Below are 12,593 nucleotides of genomic sequence, written 5' to 3'. Positions count from 1 at the left end.
GGCTGCTTTCAGGATTTTCTCTTTGTCACTAAGACTTGTAAATTTGACTATTAGGTGACGGGGTGTGGACCTATTCTTATTGATTTTGAGTGGGGTTCTCTGAACCTCCTGGATTTTGATGCTTGTTCCCTTTGCCATATTGGGGAAATTCTCTCCAATAATTCTCTCCAATATACCTTCTGCTCCCCTCTCTCTTTCTTCTTCTTCTGGAATCCCAATTATTCTAATGTTGTTTCGTCTTATGGTGTCACTTATCTCTCGAATTCTGCCCTCGTGGTCCAGTAGTTGTTTGTCCCTCTTTTGTTCAGCTTCCTTATTCTCTGTCATTTTGTCTTCTATATCGCTAATTCTTTCTTCTGCCTCATTTATCCTAGCAGTGAGAGCCTCCATTTTTGATTGCACCTCATTAATAGCTTTTTTGATTTCAACTTGATTAGATTTTAGTTCTTTTATTTCTCCAGAAAGGGCTTTTATATCTCCCAAGAGGGTTTCTCTAATATCTTCCATGCCTTTTTCGAGCCCAGCTAGAACCTTGAGAATCGTCATTCCAAACTCTAAATCTGACATATTACCAATGTCTGTATTGATTAGGTCCTTAGCCTTTGGTACTGCCTCTTGTTCTTTTTTTTGTGGTGAATTTTTCCGCCTTGTCATTTTGTCCAGATAAGAGTATATGAAGGAGTAAGTAAAATACTAAAAGGGTGGCAACAACACCAGGAAAATATGCTTTAGCCAAATCAGAAGAGATCCCAAATCGTGAGGGGGGGGGGGAAGGGGATAAAAAGAGGTTCAGAAAGAAAAAAAGAAAAAAGAAAAAAGAAACAAATAAAAAAAGAAAACCAATAATGAAAAAAATATAAAAAGGAAAAAATATATATATGTTAGATAAACTAGTTAAAAAACGTTAAAAAAGAAAAGGGTAAAAGTTTAAAAAAATTTAGCAGAAGAAGAGAAAAAATTTGAAAAAGAAAAAAAATTAAATTAACTGCAAGGCTAAAGAATCATGGGGAGAAAGCCATGAGTTCCGTGCTTTGCTTTCTCCTCCTCTGGAATTCCGCTGCTCTTCTTGGTATTGAAACTGCACTCCTCGTAAGTGAACTTGGTCCTGGCTGGGTTTCTTGTTGATCTTCTGGGGGAGGGGCCTGTTGTAGTGATTCTCAAGTGTCTTTGCCCCAGGCGGAGTTGCACCGCCCTTACCAGGGGCCGGGCTGAGTAATCCGCTCGGGTTTGCTTTCGGGAGCTTTTGTTCCCTGAGCGCTTTCCGTAGAGTTCCGGAGGACGGGAATGAAGATGGCGGCCTCCCAGTCTCCGGCCCGGAGGAGCCGAGAGCTCGGGGTCCCACTCCTCAGTGCGCCCTCAGGGAACAGCGTCCAATTACTCCCGTCTGCCTGGCCTCCGGCCGCGCTCCGAGCTCCCCGAGCCTTCGACCGGTTCAAGGTAAGCCCGAGCTGTGAGCTCACTCCTTGGCTCCGTCTCTGTAGCCGGCTTCCCCGTCTAATACCTGCGAGCTCTGTGACACTCAGACACCCCGATCCTCCTGTGACCCTGCGGGACCTGAGGCCACACTGGCCCCGCGTGGGCTTCACCCCAGTTAAGCCTCTGGAGCGATGTCCCTCAGCGGAACAGACTTTTAAAAGTCCCGATTTTGTGCTCCGTTGCTCCGCCGCTTGCCGGGAGCCGGCCCCTCCCCCCGGGGTCTGTCTTCCCGTCCCTTTGGATTCACTTCTCCGCCAGTCCTACCTTTCAGCAAGTGGTTGATTTTCTGTTTCTAGAATTGCTGTTCTTCTTCTCTTCGATCTCCTGTTGGATTTGTAGGTGTTTGCAATCTTTAGATAAGCTATCTAGCTGATCTCCCGCAACCTGAAGTAGTCTCAGCTGCTACTTCTCCGCCATCTTGACTCCTCCCCTCTGCACATCAGTTTTAATTATATTCTGCTGACTAGGGAGTAGTCACATGAGCACACCTATCTACAAGGAAGGCTTAGAAAAAATGTATCCTTGACTTGAAGAAGAGGAAATGAATTTGTCTTCATTATACAATTCATGTCTTAACTTCTTAGTTGGCCAACATCCATTCTATTTGATCTACATGTGGAATTAAGGAGTTTGACAAGAATGGGGATTGGTTGTTCTGTGGATATTTTAAGAATAGGCTCATTCTGGATATAGTGGATGCTTCCATTTGAACAACAGGAATGGGAGACTATAGGTCTAACAAAGCTTGAGAGTAATGGTGCATCTCATGTCAAAAGATTTTGTTAGCTAATAAGTAATTTATTACATTTAGGAGAGGGAACTCTGGAAGGAATAATACTGTGATAGTTTGGAATATGTATGTGTATGTGCATTCATGTATATATGTGTGTGTGTGGATTGCACCTATTAGTGTTTGCACATTCATGTAGTTTTTGTGTTCAATATGATAATAACTGAAAATGAAACATGCCTTGGTCTATATGATGCACATTAATTGCCTCCTTTGCTCCTGGGGTTGAGGTCTCTGCAGACAGGCTTCAGAGTCTGGAAGGAATAAGTAATGGGGTAGGGAGAGATTTGTTTCTTCTTCTACTCTTTGAGTACATCCTGAAAGGGGTCTTTGTAAAGAAAGGAACCAAAAAGTATTCAACCAAGGAGCTGGCACCTCTGACTCCCAGGCTGCATTGGGATAAGTAGGACTGGGCACATGGAACAATGACTTCTTTCCTATGTCTCAGTGTCCATTTTGTTTTATATATTGATATGAAAAAGGAGCAAAAAATATTTCACAACTATTTTTCTTTACAAATACCATTTCTATTATATAAACCATATTAGAAATGGGATTAGGGAAATGTTTTTGTCAAATTATCATCTTGTCTTTGCAGGTCATATTAAAAAAAACCTGTGTTCTTAGCTGATAGGAAAATGGGAACATTTTTCTTTAACACTTTGGCAATTATTTAGATGACTCTCTTGTTTACTGTTCTCTTTCACACAGGTGACAACATAGCGAATCAACACCCATTGTGTGTGGCTTATAGGAGGGGAAAACTTTGTAAGTGGAAGCTAATTTAGTTAATATAATAGTAATATATAGAATAATAGAAATACAATAGTCAAGGATAAACAGAAGAGAGTTGAAGAGTATGACTGTGGCAAATGGAATGCGTGGGCTCTCTTTTCTGTGTCTTCTTGGCTCCTTGTGCAGCATTTAATTGCCTCTGCTGATTTTAAAGACCATGAGCTTATGTTTCTACCACTGCATATCTCTTGACTCCATTCCTGCCATCTCTTTGCTTCTACATTACCCTAGGTCAGACTCTTCATTCTTTTTCCTTGGACTGCCAAAATAGGTTTCCAATAGTTTCCTGCTAAATTCATTACCCTTTAATTGAGAAATTGTCTTGCAATGTAGCTTCCATAAACCTTTGATCTTTTACTCTTCTACTAGACTAGCTACAGTTGCTTTCCACTGACTAGTAAATTAAGCCTGAACTAGACTGGCAGTCTGCCACATGGCCCATCTTTTTAAAAAATTTTTAAAATTTATTTTTATTTATTTAAAGCGTAACAGTATTCATTGTTTTTGCACCACACACAGTGCTCCATGCAATACATGCCCTCTCTAATACCCACCACCTGGTTCCCCCAACCTTCCACCCCCCCTTCAAAACCCTCAGATTGTTTTTCAGAGTCCACAGTCTCTCATGGTTTACCTCCCCTTCCAATTTCCCTCAACTCCCTTCTCCTCTTTAACACCCCTTATCCTCCATGCTATTTGTTATGCTCCACAAATAAGTGAAACCATATGATAATTGACTCTCTCTGCCTGACTTATTTCACTCAGCATAATCTCTTCCAGTCCCGTCCATGTTGCTACAAAAGTTGGGTATTCATCCTTTCTGATGGAGGCATAATACTCCATAGTGTCTATGGACCTCATCTTCCTTATCCATTTGTCCATTGAAGGGCATCTTGGTTCTTTCCACAGTTTGGCGACCGTGGCCTTTGCTGCTATAAACATTGGGGTACAGATGGCCCTTCTTTTCACTACATGAGTATCTTTGGGGCAAATACTCAGTAGTGCAATTGCAGGGTCATAGGGAAGCTCAATTTCTTGAGGAATCTCCACACTGTTCTCCAAAGAGGCTGCACCAACTTGCATTCCCACCAACAGTGTAAGAGTGTTCCTCTTTCTCCACATCCCCTCCAACACATGTTGTTTCCTGTCTTGTTAATTTTGGCCATTCTAACTGGTGTAAGGTGGTATCTCAATGTGGTTTTAATTTGAATCTCCCTGATGGCTAGTGATGATGAACATTTTTTCATGTGTCTGATAGCCATTTGTATGTCTTGACTGTTCATATCTTCTGCCCATTTTTTGATATGATTGTCTGTTTTGTGTGTGTTGAGTTTGAGGAGTTCTTTATAGATCCTGGATATCAACCTTTCGTCTGTACTGTTATTTGCAAATATCTTCTCCCATTCTGTGGGTTGCCTCTTTGTTTTGTTGACTGTTTCCTTTGCTGTGCAGAAGATTTGATTTTGATGAAGTCCTAAAAGTTTATTTTGGCTTTTGTTTCCTTTGCCTTTGGAGACATATCTTGAAAGAAGTTGCTGTGGCTGATATCGACGAGGTTACTGCCTATATTCTCCTCTAGGATTCTGATGGATTCCTGTCTCATGTTGAGATCTTTTATCCATTTTGAGTTTATCTTTGTGTACAGTGTAAGAGAATGGTCGAGTTTCATTCTTCTGCATATAGCTGTCCAGTTTTCCTAGCACCATTTATTGAAGAGACTGTCTTTTGTCCACTGTATATTTTTTCCTGTTTTGCCGAAGATTATTTGACCACAGAGTTGAGGGTCCATATTTGAGCTATCTACTCTGTTCCAATGGTTTTTATGCCAGTACCATGCTGTCTTGATGATCATAGCTTTGTAGTAAAGCTTGAAATCAGGTAACGTGATGCTCCCAGTTTTATTTTTGTTTTTCAACATTTCCTTAGCAATTTGGGGTCTCTTCTGATTCCATACAAATTTTAGGATTAATTGCTCCAGCTCTTTGAAAACTACTGGTGGAACTGTGATCGGAATGGCATTAAAAGTATAGATGGCTCTAGGCAGTGTAGACATTTTAACAATGTTTATTCTTCTGATCCAAGAGCATGGAATGGTCTTCCATCTTTTTGTGTCTTCTTCAATTTCTTTCCTGGGTGTTCTGTAGTTCCTCGAGTATAGATCCTTTACCTCTTTGGTTAGGTTTATTCCCAGGTATCTTATGGTTCTTAGTGCTATAGTAAATGGAATCAATTCCCTAATTTCCCTCTCTGTATTTTCATTGTTAGTGTATAAGAAAACCACTGATTTCTGTACATTGGCTTTGTATCCTGCCACGTTGCTGAATTGTTGTATGAGTTCTAGTAGTTTGGGGGTGGAGTCTTTTGGGTTTTCCATATAAAGAATCATGTCATCTGTGAAGAGAGAGAGTTTGACTTCTTCATTGCCAATTTGGATACATTTTATTTCTTTTTGTTGTCTGATTGCTGTTGCTAGAACTTCTAATACTATGTTGAGCAAGAGTGGTGAGAGTGGGCATCCTTGTCGTGTTCCTGATCTCAACGGGAAGGCTGCAAGCTTTTTCCCATTGAGGATGATATTTGCTTTGGGTCTTTCATAGATAGATTTGATGAAGTTCAGGAAAGTTCCCTCTATCCCTATACTTTGAAGCGTTTTAATCGGGAACGGATGCTGGATTTTGTCAAATGCTTTTTCTGCATCAATGGAGAGGACCATGTGGTTCTTCTCTCTTCTCTTATTAATTTGTTCTATCACATTGATTGATTTGCGAATGTTGAACCATCCTTGTAGCCCAGGGATGAATCCCACCTGGGATGGTGGATAATCTATTTAATGTGCTGTTGGATATGTTTGCTAGGATCTTGTTGAGAATCTTAGCATCCATATTCATCAGTGATATTGACCTGAAATTTTCCTTTTTTGGTAGGGTCTTTGCCTGGTTTGGGGATCAGGGTAATGCTGGCTTCATAGAAAGAGTCGGTAAGTTTTCCTTCTGCTTCCATTTTTGAAACAGCTTCAGGAGAATAGGCGTTATTTCTTCTTTGAAAGTTTGGTAGAATTCCCCAGGGAATCCGTCAGGTCCTGGGCTCTTGTTTTTTGGGAGGTTTTTGATCACTGCTTCAATCTCGTTACTAGATATCAGCCTATTTAGGTTGTCGATTTCTTCCTGGTTCAATTTTGGGAGTTTATAGATTTCCAGGAATGCATCGATTTCATCTAGGTTGCTTAGCTTATTGGCATATAACTGTTGATAATAACTTCTGATGATTGTTTCTACTTCCTTGGTGTTAGTTGTGATCTCTCCCTTTTCATTCATAATTTTATGAATTTGGGCTCTCTCTCTTTTCTTTTGGATTAGTGTGGTTTATCGATCTTATTGATTCTTTCAAAAAACCAGCTTCTAGTTTCATTGATACGTTCTACTATATCTCTGGTTTCTACCTCATTGATCTCAGCTCTAATCTTGATGATTTCCCTTCTTATGTGTGGAGTTGGTTTGATTTGTTGTTGATTCTCCAGTTCTTTAAGGTGTAGAGACAGCTGCTGTGTTCTGGATTTTTCCATTTTTTTGAGGGAGGCTTGGATGGCTATGTATTTCCCCCTTAGGACCGCCTTTGCTGTATCCCATAGGTTTTGGACCGAAGTGTCTTCATTCTCATTGGTTTTCATGAATTGTTTCAGTTCTTCTTTGATCTCCTGGTTGATCCAGGCATTCTTAAGCAAGGTGGTCTTTAGCTTCCAGGTGTTTGAGTTCCTTCTGAACTTTTCCTTGTGATTGAGCTCCAGTTTCAAAGCATTGTGATCTGAGAATATGCAGGGAATAATCTCAGTTTTTTGGTATCAGTTGAGTCCTGATTTGTGACCCAGTATGTGGTCTATTCTGGAGGAGGTTCCATGTGCACTTCAGAAGAATGAGTATTCTGTTTTTTTAGGGAGGAATGTTCTGTATATATCTATGAGGTCCATCTGGTCCAATGTGTCATTCAATGCTCTTGTTTCTTTATTGATATTCTGCTTGGATGATCTATCTATTTCCGAGAGAGGCGTGTTAAGATCTCCTACTATTAATGTATTCATATCAATATGACTTCTTGATTAACAGTTTTCTTATATAATTGGCTGCTCCCATGTTGGGGGCATAGATATTTACAATTGTTAGATCATCTTGGTGGATAGTCCCTTTAAGAATGATGTAGTGTCCTTCTGTATCTCTGACTACAGTCTTTAGTTAAATTCAAATTTGTCTGATATGAGAATTGATACCCCGTCCTTCTTTTGAGGCCCATTGGCATGAAAGATGCTTCTCCATCCCTTCACTTTCAGTCTGGGTGTATCTTTAGGTTCAAAATGGGTCTCCTGTAGACAACATATGGATGGGTCCTCTCATTTTATCCAATCTGCAACCCTGTGCCGTTTTATGGGTGCATTTAGGCCATTCACATTGAGAGTGGTTATTGATAGATATGTTTTCATTGACATCGTGTTACCTTTGAAGTCTTTCTGTAGATTGTCTCTATATTTCTGTTCAATGCTACTCTTAGGATTTTTCCTCTTTTATAGAGCCCCCCCCTTAATATTTCCTGCAGTGTTGGCTTGGAGGTTGCATAGTCTTTTAAGCCTTGCCGGTCTTAGAAACTCTTTATCTCTCCATCCATTTTGAATGTCAGTCTTGCTGGATAAAGTATTCTTGGCTGCATGTTCTTCTCATTTAGTGCCCTGAATATATCTTGCCAGCGCTTTCTGGCTTGCCAGGTCTCTGTGGACAGGTCTGACATTATTCTGATGGGCTTTCCTCTGTAAGTAAGGAGCCTCTTTGTCCTAGCGGCTTTCAAGAGATTATACCTACAATTATGATTCCTCAATTTGACTATGAGGTGCCTTGATGTTTTTTTGGAATCTGTAATCTTGGGTGGAGACCGTTCAGCCTCTAGTACATGAACGCTGGTTCCATTCACGAGATTGGGAAAATTTTCATGAAGAACTTGTTCCACTATATCTTCTAGACTTCTTTCTTTCTCCTCCCCTTCAGGGATTCCAATAATTCTGTTGTTGGAATGTTTCATGGCATCATTTATTTCCCTGATTCTGTTTTCATGGCTTCTAAGCTGTTTGTTCCAGGCTTCCTCCTGATCCTTTCTCTCTATCTAATTCTATCTTCTGTCTCAGTTACCCTAGCTGTGAGAGAATTTAGATTAGATTGGAACTCATTGAGAGCATTGTGAACCTCAGCCCTGGTAGCTTTCAGCTCTGCCCTAACATTGTGAACATCAACTCTGGTCACTTTCAGCTTGGCCCTAATCAATTCCATTTGGTCATCCATGGCTTTCTCCAACCTAGCTATTGCCTGGATAATTGTTAGCCTGAATTCTCTTTCTGACATATTGTCTATGTTGATAGCTGTTAGCTCTGTTGCAGAAGGCCCATCCTCTGTGTTTTTCTTCTGTTGGGCAGTCCTCCTCCTAGTCATTTTGGTGAGAGAAGACTGAACAGATGTAGCTGGATGTATCAACCGTGGTGCAGTCAAGGTGCACCCTGGAACGCTTCTGAGCAATCAGGATTCCCCACCCAAATGAGAGAAAAAAGAAAAGAAAAAGAAAAAAGAGAGAGAGAGAGAGAGAGAGAGACAGGAAAGAAAGGGAAGATAAAAGAGAAGGTTCAGCCCAAATTGGCCCCAAGGTAAGATTTAGGAAGTATACAAACAAAAACAGACAAACAAAAAGACTGATAAAAGTATATGACAAGAGAAAAATAATAATAATATATAAGCAAATAAAGGAAGAACCTCGTCAAAAAGAACCCCAAGTGTAAGATTTATATACTATCAGGACAAACACAAAATCACAGAAACACTGGTCGAAGAAAAAGATGGGAGAGTGATTATAAATTCTCATTGTGGGCGAGGAAGTTTGTTTTGATTCTTCCTGGATGTATCTTGATATCTTTGTTAAAGGACTTAACTTTCTTAAGATAAAGGGGGATTAAAAATTGGTTTACCTATAGGTGTAGTGTTGATTGGGTAAAGGGGATTACCTTGAAGTTTAACTCTATATGAATATTAGAAAATAAAAATAAAAGGAATAAACTAGACTAAACTAAGCTAAAATTAAAAAAAAAAGAAGTTTAAAGAATAGAAATGCAAAAGAAAAATACAGGTGTATGTAACAAAAAGTTCAGGTTAGAAGGTTATTATGGAATTTGATGTACTGGACAGCTCACTGTGATGGTAAATAGGCTAAAAAATTATCTATATAAAAAAAAATGAGCCAGAATAGTGGGAACAAATTAAAAATAAAAGTTGTTCTATGATGTAGTGGTGGTTGTTCTCTTGTAGTCTTTTTTTTTTCTTTCCTGGTTGGTTTTCTGGTGGAGGGGCCTGCCACATGGGTTTTCAGTCAGTGATGTTCCCTGAGTTAAATCCTTCCGCCCTCCTCGAGGGGGTGGGCTCTGAGGAAACTGGTTTTTTCAGGCTTTGTTCTCTGGAGGTTTTTATGTTTGTTCACTTTTTTTTTTTTTTTAATTTTCTCTCGTCTTGACCGGTTTTGATGGTTTTTGTAGGTTTCTAGGAAAGCAAACTGCACCCTGACCTCCCTCTCAGAGAGAAGCCTCAGTCTGCTCTCCTGTGGGTGTTGCAGAGCCCATATAAATTCCCCCTTGGCCATTGGCAGAGCAGGTTCCAAGTCGCAGTCCCTGTGGAAGCAGGATCTTCTGCTTGTACCCAAAACCTCGGCAGCAGCGGCTGTCTGGGCAGCTCTAGACTGCCAGAGAGGTTCCAAGCAGTGATCGCACACTGAGATATTCCCCGCTGTCCCGGGCTGGGAGTGCCTGGTCTTTCTGGGTCTAAGAGCACCTGCTTGTGCGCACCTCTCTCAGGGGAGAGTTTGGGGTGCGTGCGTGTCTCAGGCTCTGAAACAATGGCGCGGGTCTAAGAGCGCCGGGTTGGCCTTCGCACACCTCTCTCGGGAGGGTGAGGGCGTGGGCATCTCAGGCTCTGTTAGCACAGCCTGGCATTCTGCTGTCTGGTGAGGCTCCCAGCCCCTCATAGGAGCTGGACCCCATGCGTTCTTGGGCACGCTGGTGGCCTAGGGACCAAGACCTGGTTTCTCCACCGCACTCTCTCTGGCTTAGCGCCAGAGGAGGCTGTCCAGGGACTTAAGCCCCTGTCCCTAGCAGCCCTGATTCCCACAGTTCCCTCCCCCCCATCCTTTGCTCTTTTTGAGTGCTTTCAACCAGTCTCCAAGTTAATGCTGGTCCCCAGATGCAGGGCACCCTTGTATTAGGGGTATTACTTTCCAACTGGTTGCCTCTTGTGGCTCCATCCCCCTTTTGTGTATCTTCCAATATCAGTCCGACGTTCCCACTCTGCTTTACCTGCCCACTGGCATCTTCTGCCCCTGTAGAGATCCAGACGTGTATAGTTCTTATCTCAGGCTGATTTCATGGGTGGTCAGAGTTCTTTGGTAGGTAATCAGCTCACTTTAAGGTACAGGTTGAAAAGGCACCTCCTCCTACTTCCCCGCCATCTTGTCTCCACCCCCCCCCCACCGGCTCATCTTTAAGATTTTTATTTCACCATTCCTTTACAAGTACTCTCATTTCCACTTTTTTGAACTTTGCTCTAAACATAACATTTGTATCCAAATCTTTTCACATTTTTATTATGTGCTATTAATGTTCTGCCTTCATCGCTGCCCTTTTGCTAAGGTCCATCTCTCTTTTCAAAAGCCTTTCCTTATTTTTTTCCAACTGAGTGTAATCATGTCTTACATGACAAGAAAATATTTTGTTTTGATTTGTCATATGCTCTTTTTACTGTGTCAGTGGAAGCACCATGATATACGTGGAGGGATGCTAACATCACTCCATATTCTGTATCAGCTCTCCATGAAGTTGCCATAAATAAGCATACAATCTAAGTAAAAATAGTTTCCTTTCTATGCAAATGAGGTTCCAAGGTAAATCTCCTTAGCTCTCTTCCAATCAGATTTAAGCTCCTAAATTCCCTTTATGTAGAAATTCTGGGGCCACAAATGTGTTGTTTGAAGTTACTTTGAATAAAATATATTTGACATAAGCTCCAAAGAACAGGTACTCTACATTTTTATCATCTTTTTCCTGTCTACTAGAAGAGTGCCTGACAGTAATATGTGCAAAATAAATGTTTACTGAGTAAATAATGGAGGAAAGAGATGAAGAGGAAAAAACAACTCATGCTTCTGAAGGAAGGATAGTAATATCAGAAGCCTGAATTGAGGAAAATAAACATATATCACTTTATCAGGAAGAAGCAAAATAGTGTAAATATTTCTGTGGTTTTTACTGTCTCTATCACTTCTACAGGTCAGACTAATGAGGACCTTGGAGATGACTAATATTTCTGGGTCTGTGACTGAGTTTGTCCTCTTGGGATTTCCCTAATCCAGAGACATCCAGGTCCTCCTCTTTGTCATCTTCTCCCTCATCTATCTTCTGACTCTCATGGGGAACATATCCATCATCTGTGCCATGTGGTCAAGCTGGAAACTCCACACACCCATGTACATCCTCCTGGCAATTTCTCTTTCCTGGAGATCTGCTATGTCAGTTCTGATGTGCCCAAAATGTTGGCCAACATCATCTCCCAGACCAAGAGCATCTCCTATGCTGGCTGCCTGCTCCAGTTCTACTTCTTCTTCTCCATGTGTGCTGCTGAAGGTTTATTTCTGTCAGTGATGTCTTTTGATAGATTTCTTGCCATTTGTAGACCTTTTGCATTATCCCACCATAATGACCCATCGCCTGTGTGCTTGGTTAGTGGTCTTCTGCTGGGCAGGGGGCTTTCTCTGGTTACTGACTCCTTTGACTCTAATATCTCAGGTGCCTTTCTGTGGTCCAAACACCATTGACCATTTTCTTTGTGATCTTGCCCCTTTGCTGGCATTGTCCTGTTCTTCAGTATCTGGAATTACTTTGATCTGTGGTATCATTAGCTCTCTCATCATCTTTCTCACTTTCCTATATATCCTTGGCACTTACTTCTGTGTCCTGAGTGTGGTGCTGCAAGTACCCCCAGGCTTAGGAAGGCATAAGGCTTTCTCTACTTGTGCCTCCCACCTTGCTGTGGTGTGTTTGTTTTATGGGACAGTCATGGTGATGTATGTTAGTCCAGGTTCTGGGGACTATCCTGGGATGCAGAAATTTGTGACCTTGTTCTATGCTTTGGCAACTCCATTCTTTAATCCCCTGATTTACAACTTCCGGAATAAAGATATGAAGGAGGCACTGAAGAAAATTCTGAATCTGTTATTGTGGGAAATCTCTAAAGGATTCAAAAGTTGAATTTCCTATACTGTATTACCAATGTTTTAGGAGGATGGAACATAACAAAGCAAATGAGATTATGCTTTTTTCCCTTCTTTTTATTTTCATATATTGGGAAGATGATTTTTACAAATTCATCACACTCATGATTTAAATATTAGGAATTGTTGCTGTTGCATTCCAGATATGTCTGTACCTTAGATAAACTTTATTTTGAAATACAACTTAATAAGATTT

General features: G+C 41.0%; 1 pseudogene; it reads left to right on the top strand.

Annotated features, from left to right (window-relative positions):
• The first annotated feature begins 11,405 nt into the window (after nucleotides 1-11,405).
• Nucleotides 11,406-12,374, top strand: LOC116867468 (annotated as a pseudogene).
• Nucleotides 12,375-12,593: the final 219 nt, after the last annotated feature.

This window comes from Lontra canadensis, unplaced genomic scaffold (assembly GCF_010015895.1).
Source record: "Lontra canadensis isolate GAN:19392208 unplaced genomic scaffold, GSC_riverotter_1.0 scaffold12, whole genome shotgun sequence".
NCBI lineage: Eukaryota > Metazoa > Chordata > Mammalia > Carnivora > Mustelidae > Lontra > Lontra canadensis.
This window is presented reverse-complemented; position numbering and strand designations above follow the sequence as displayed.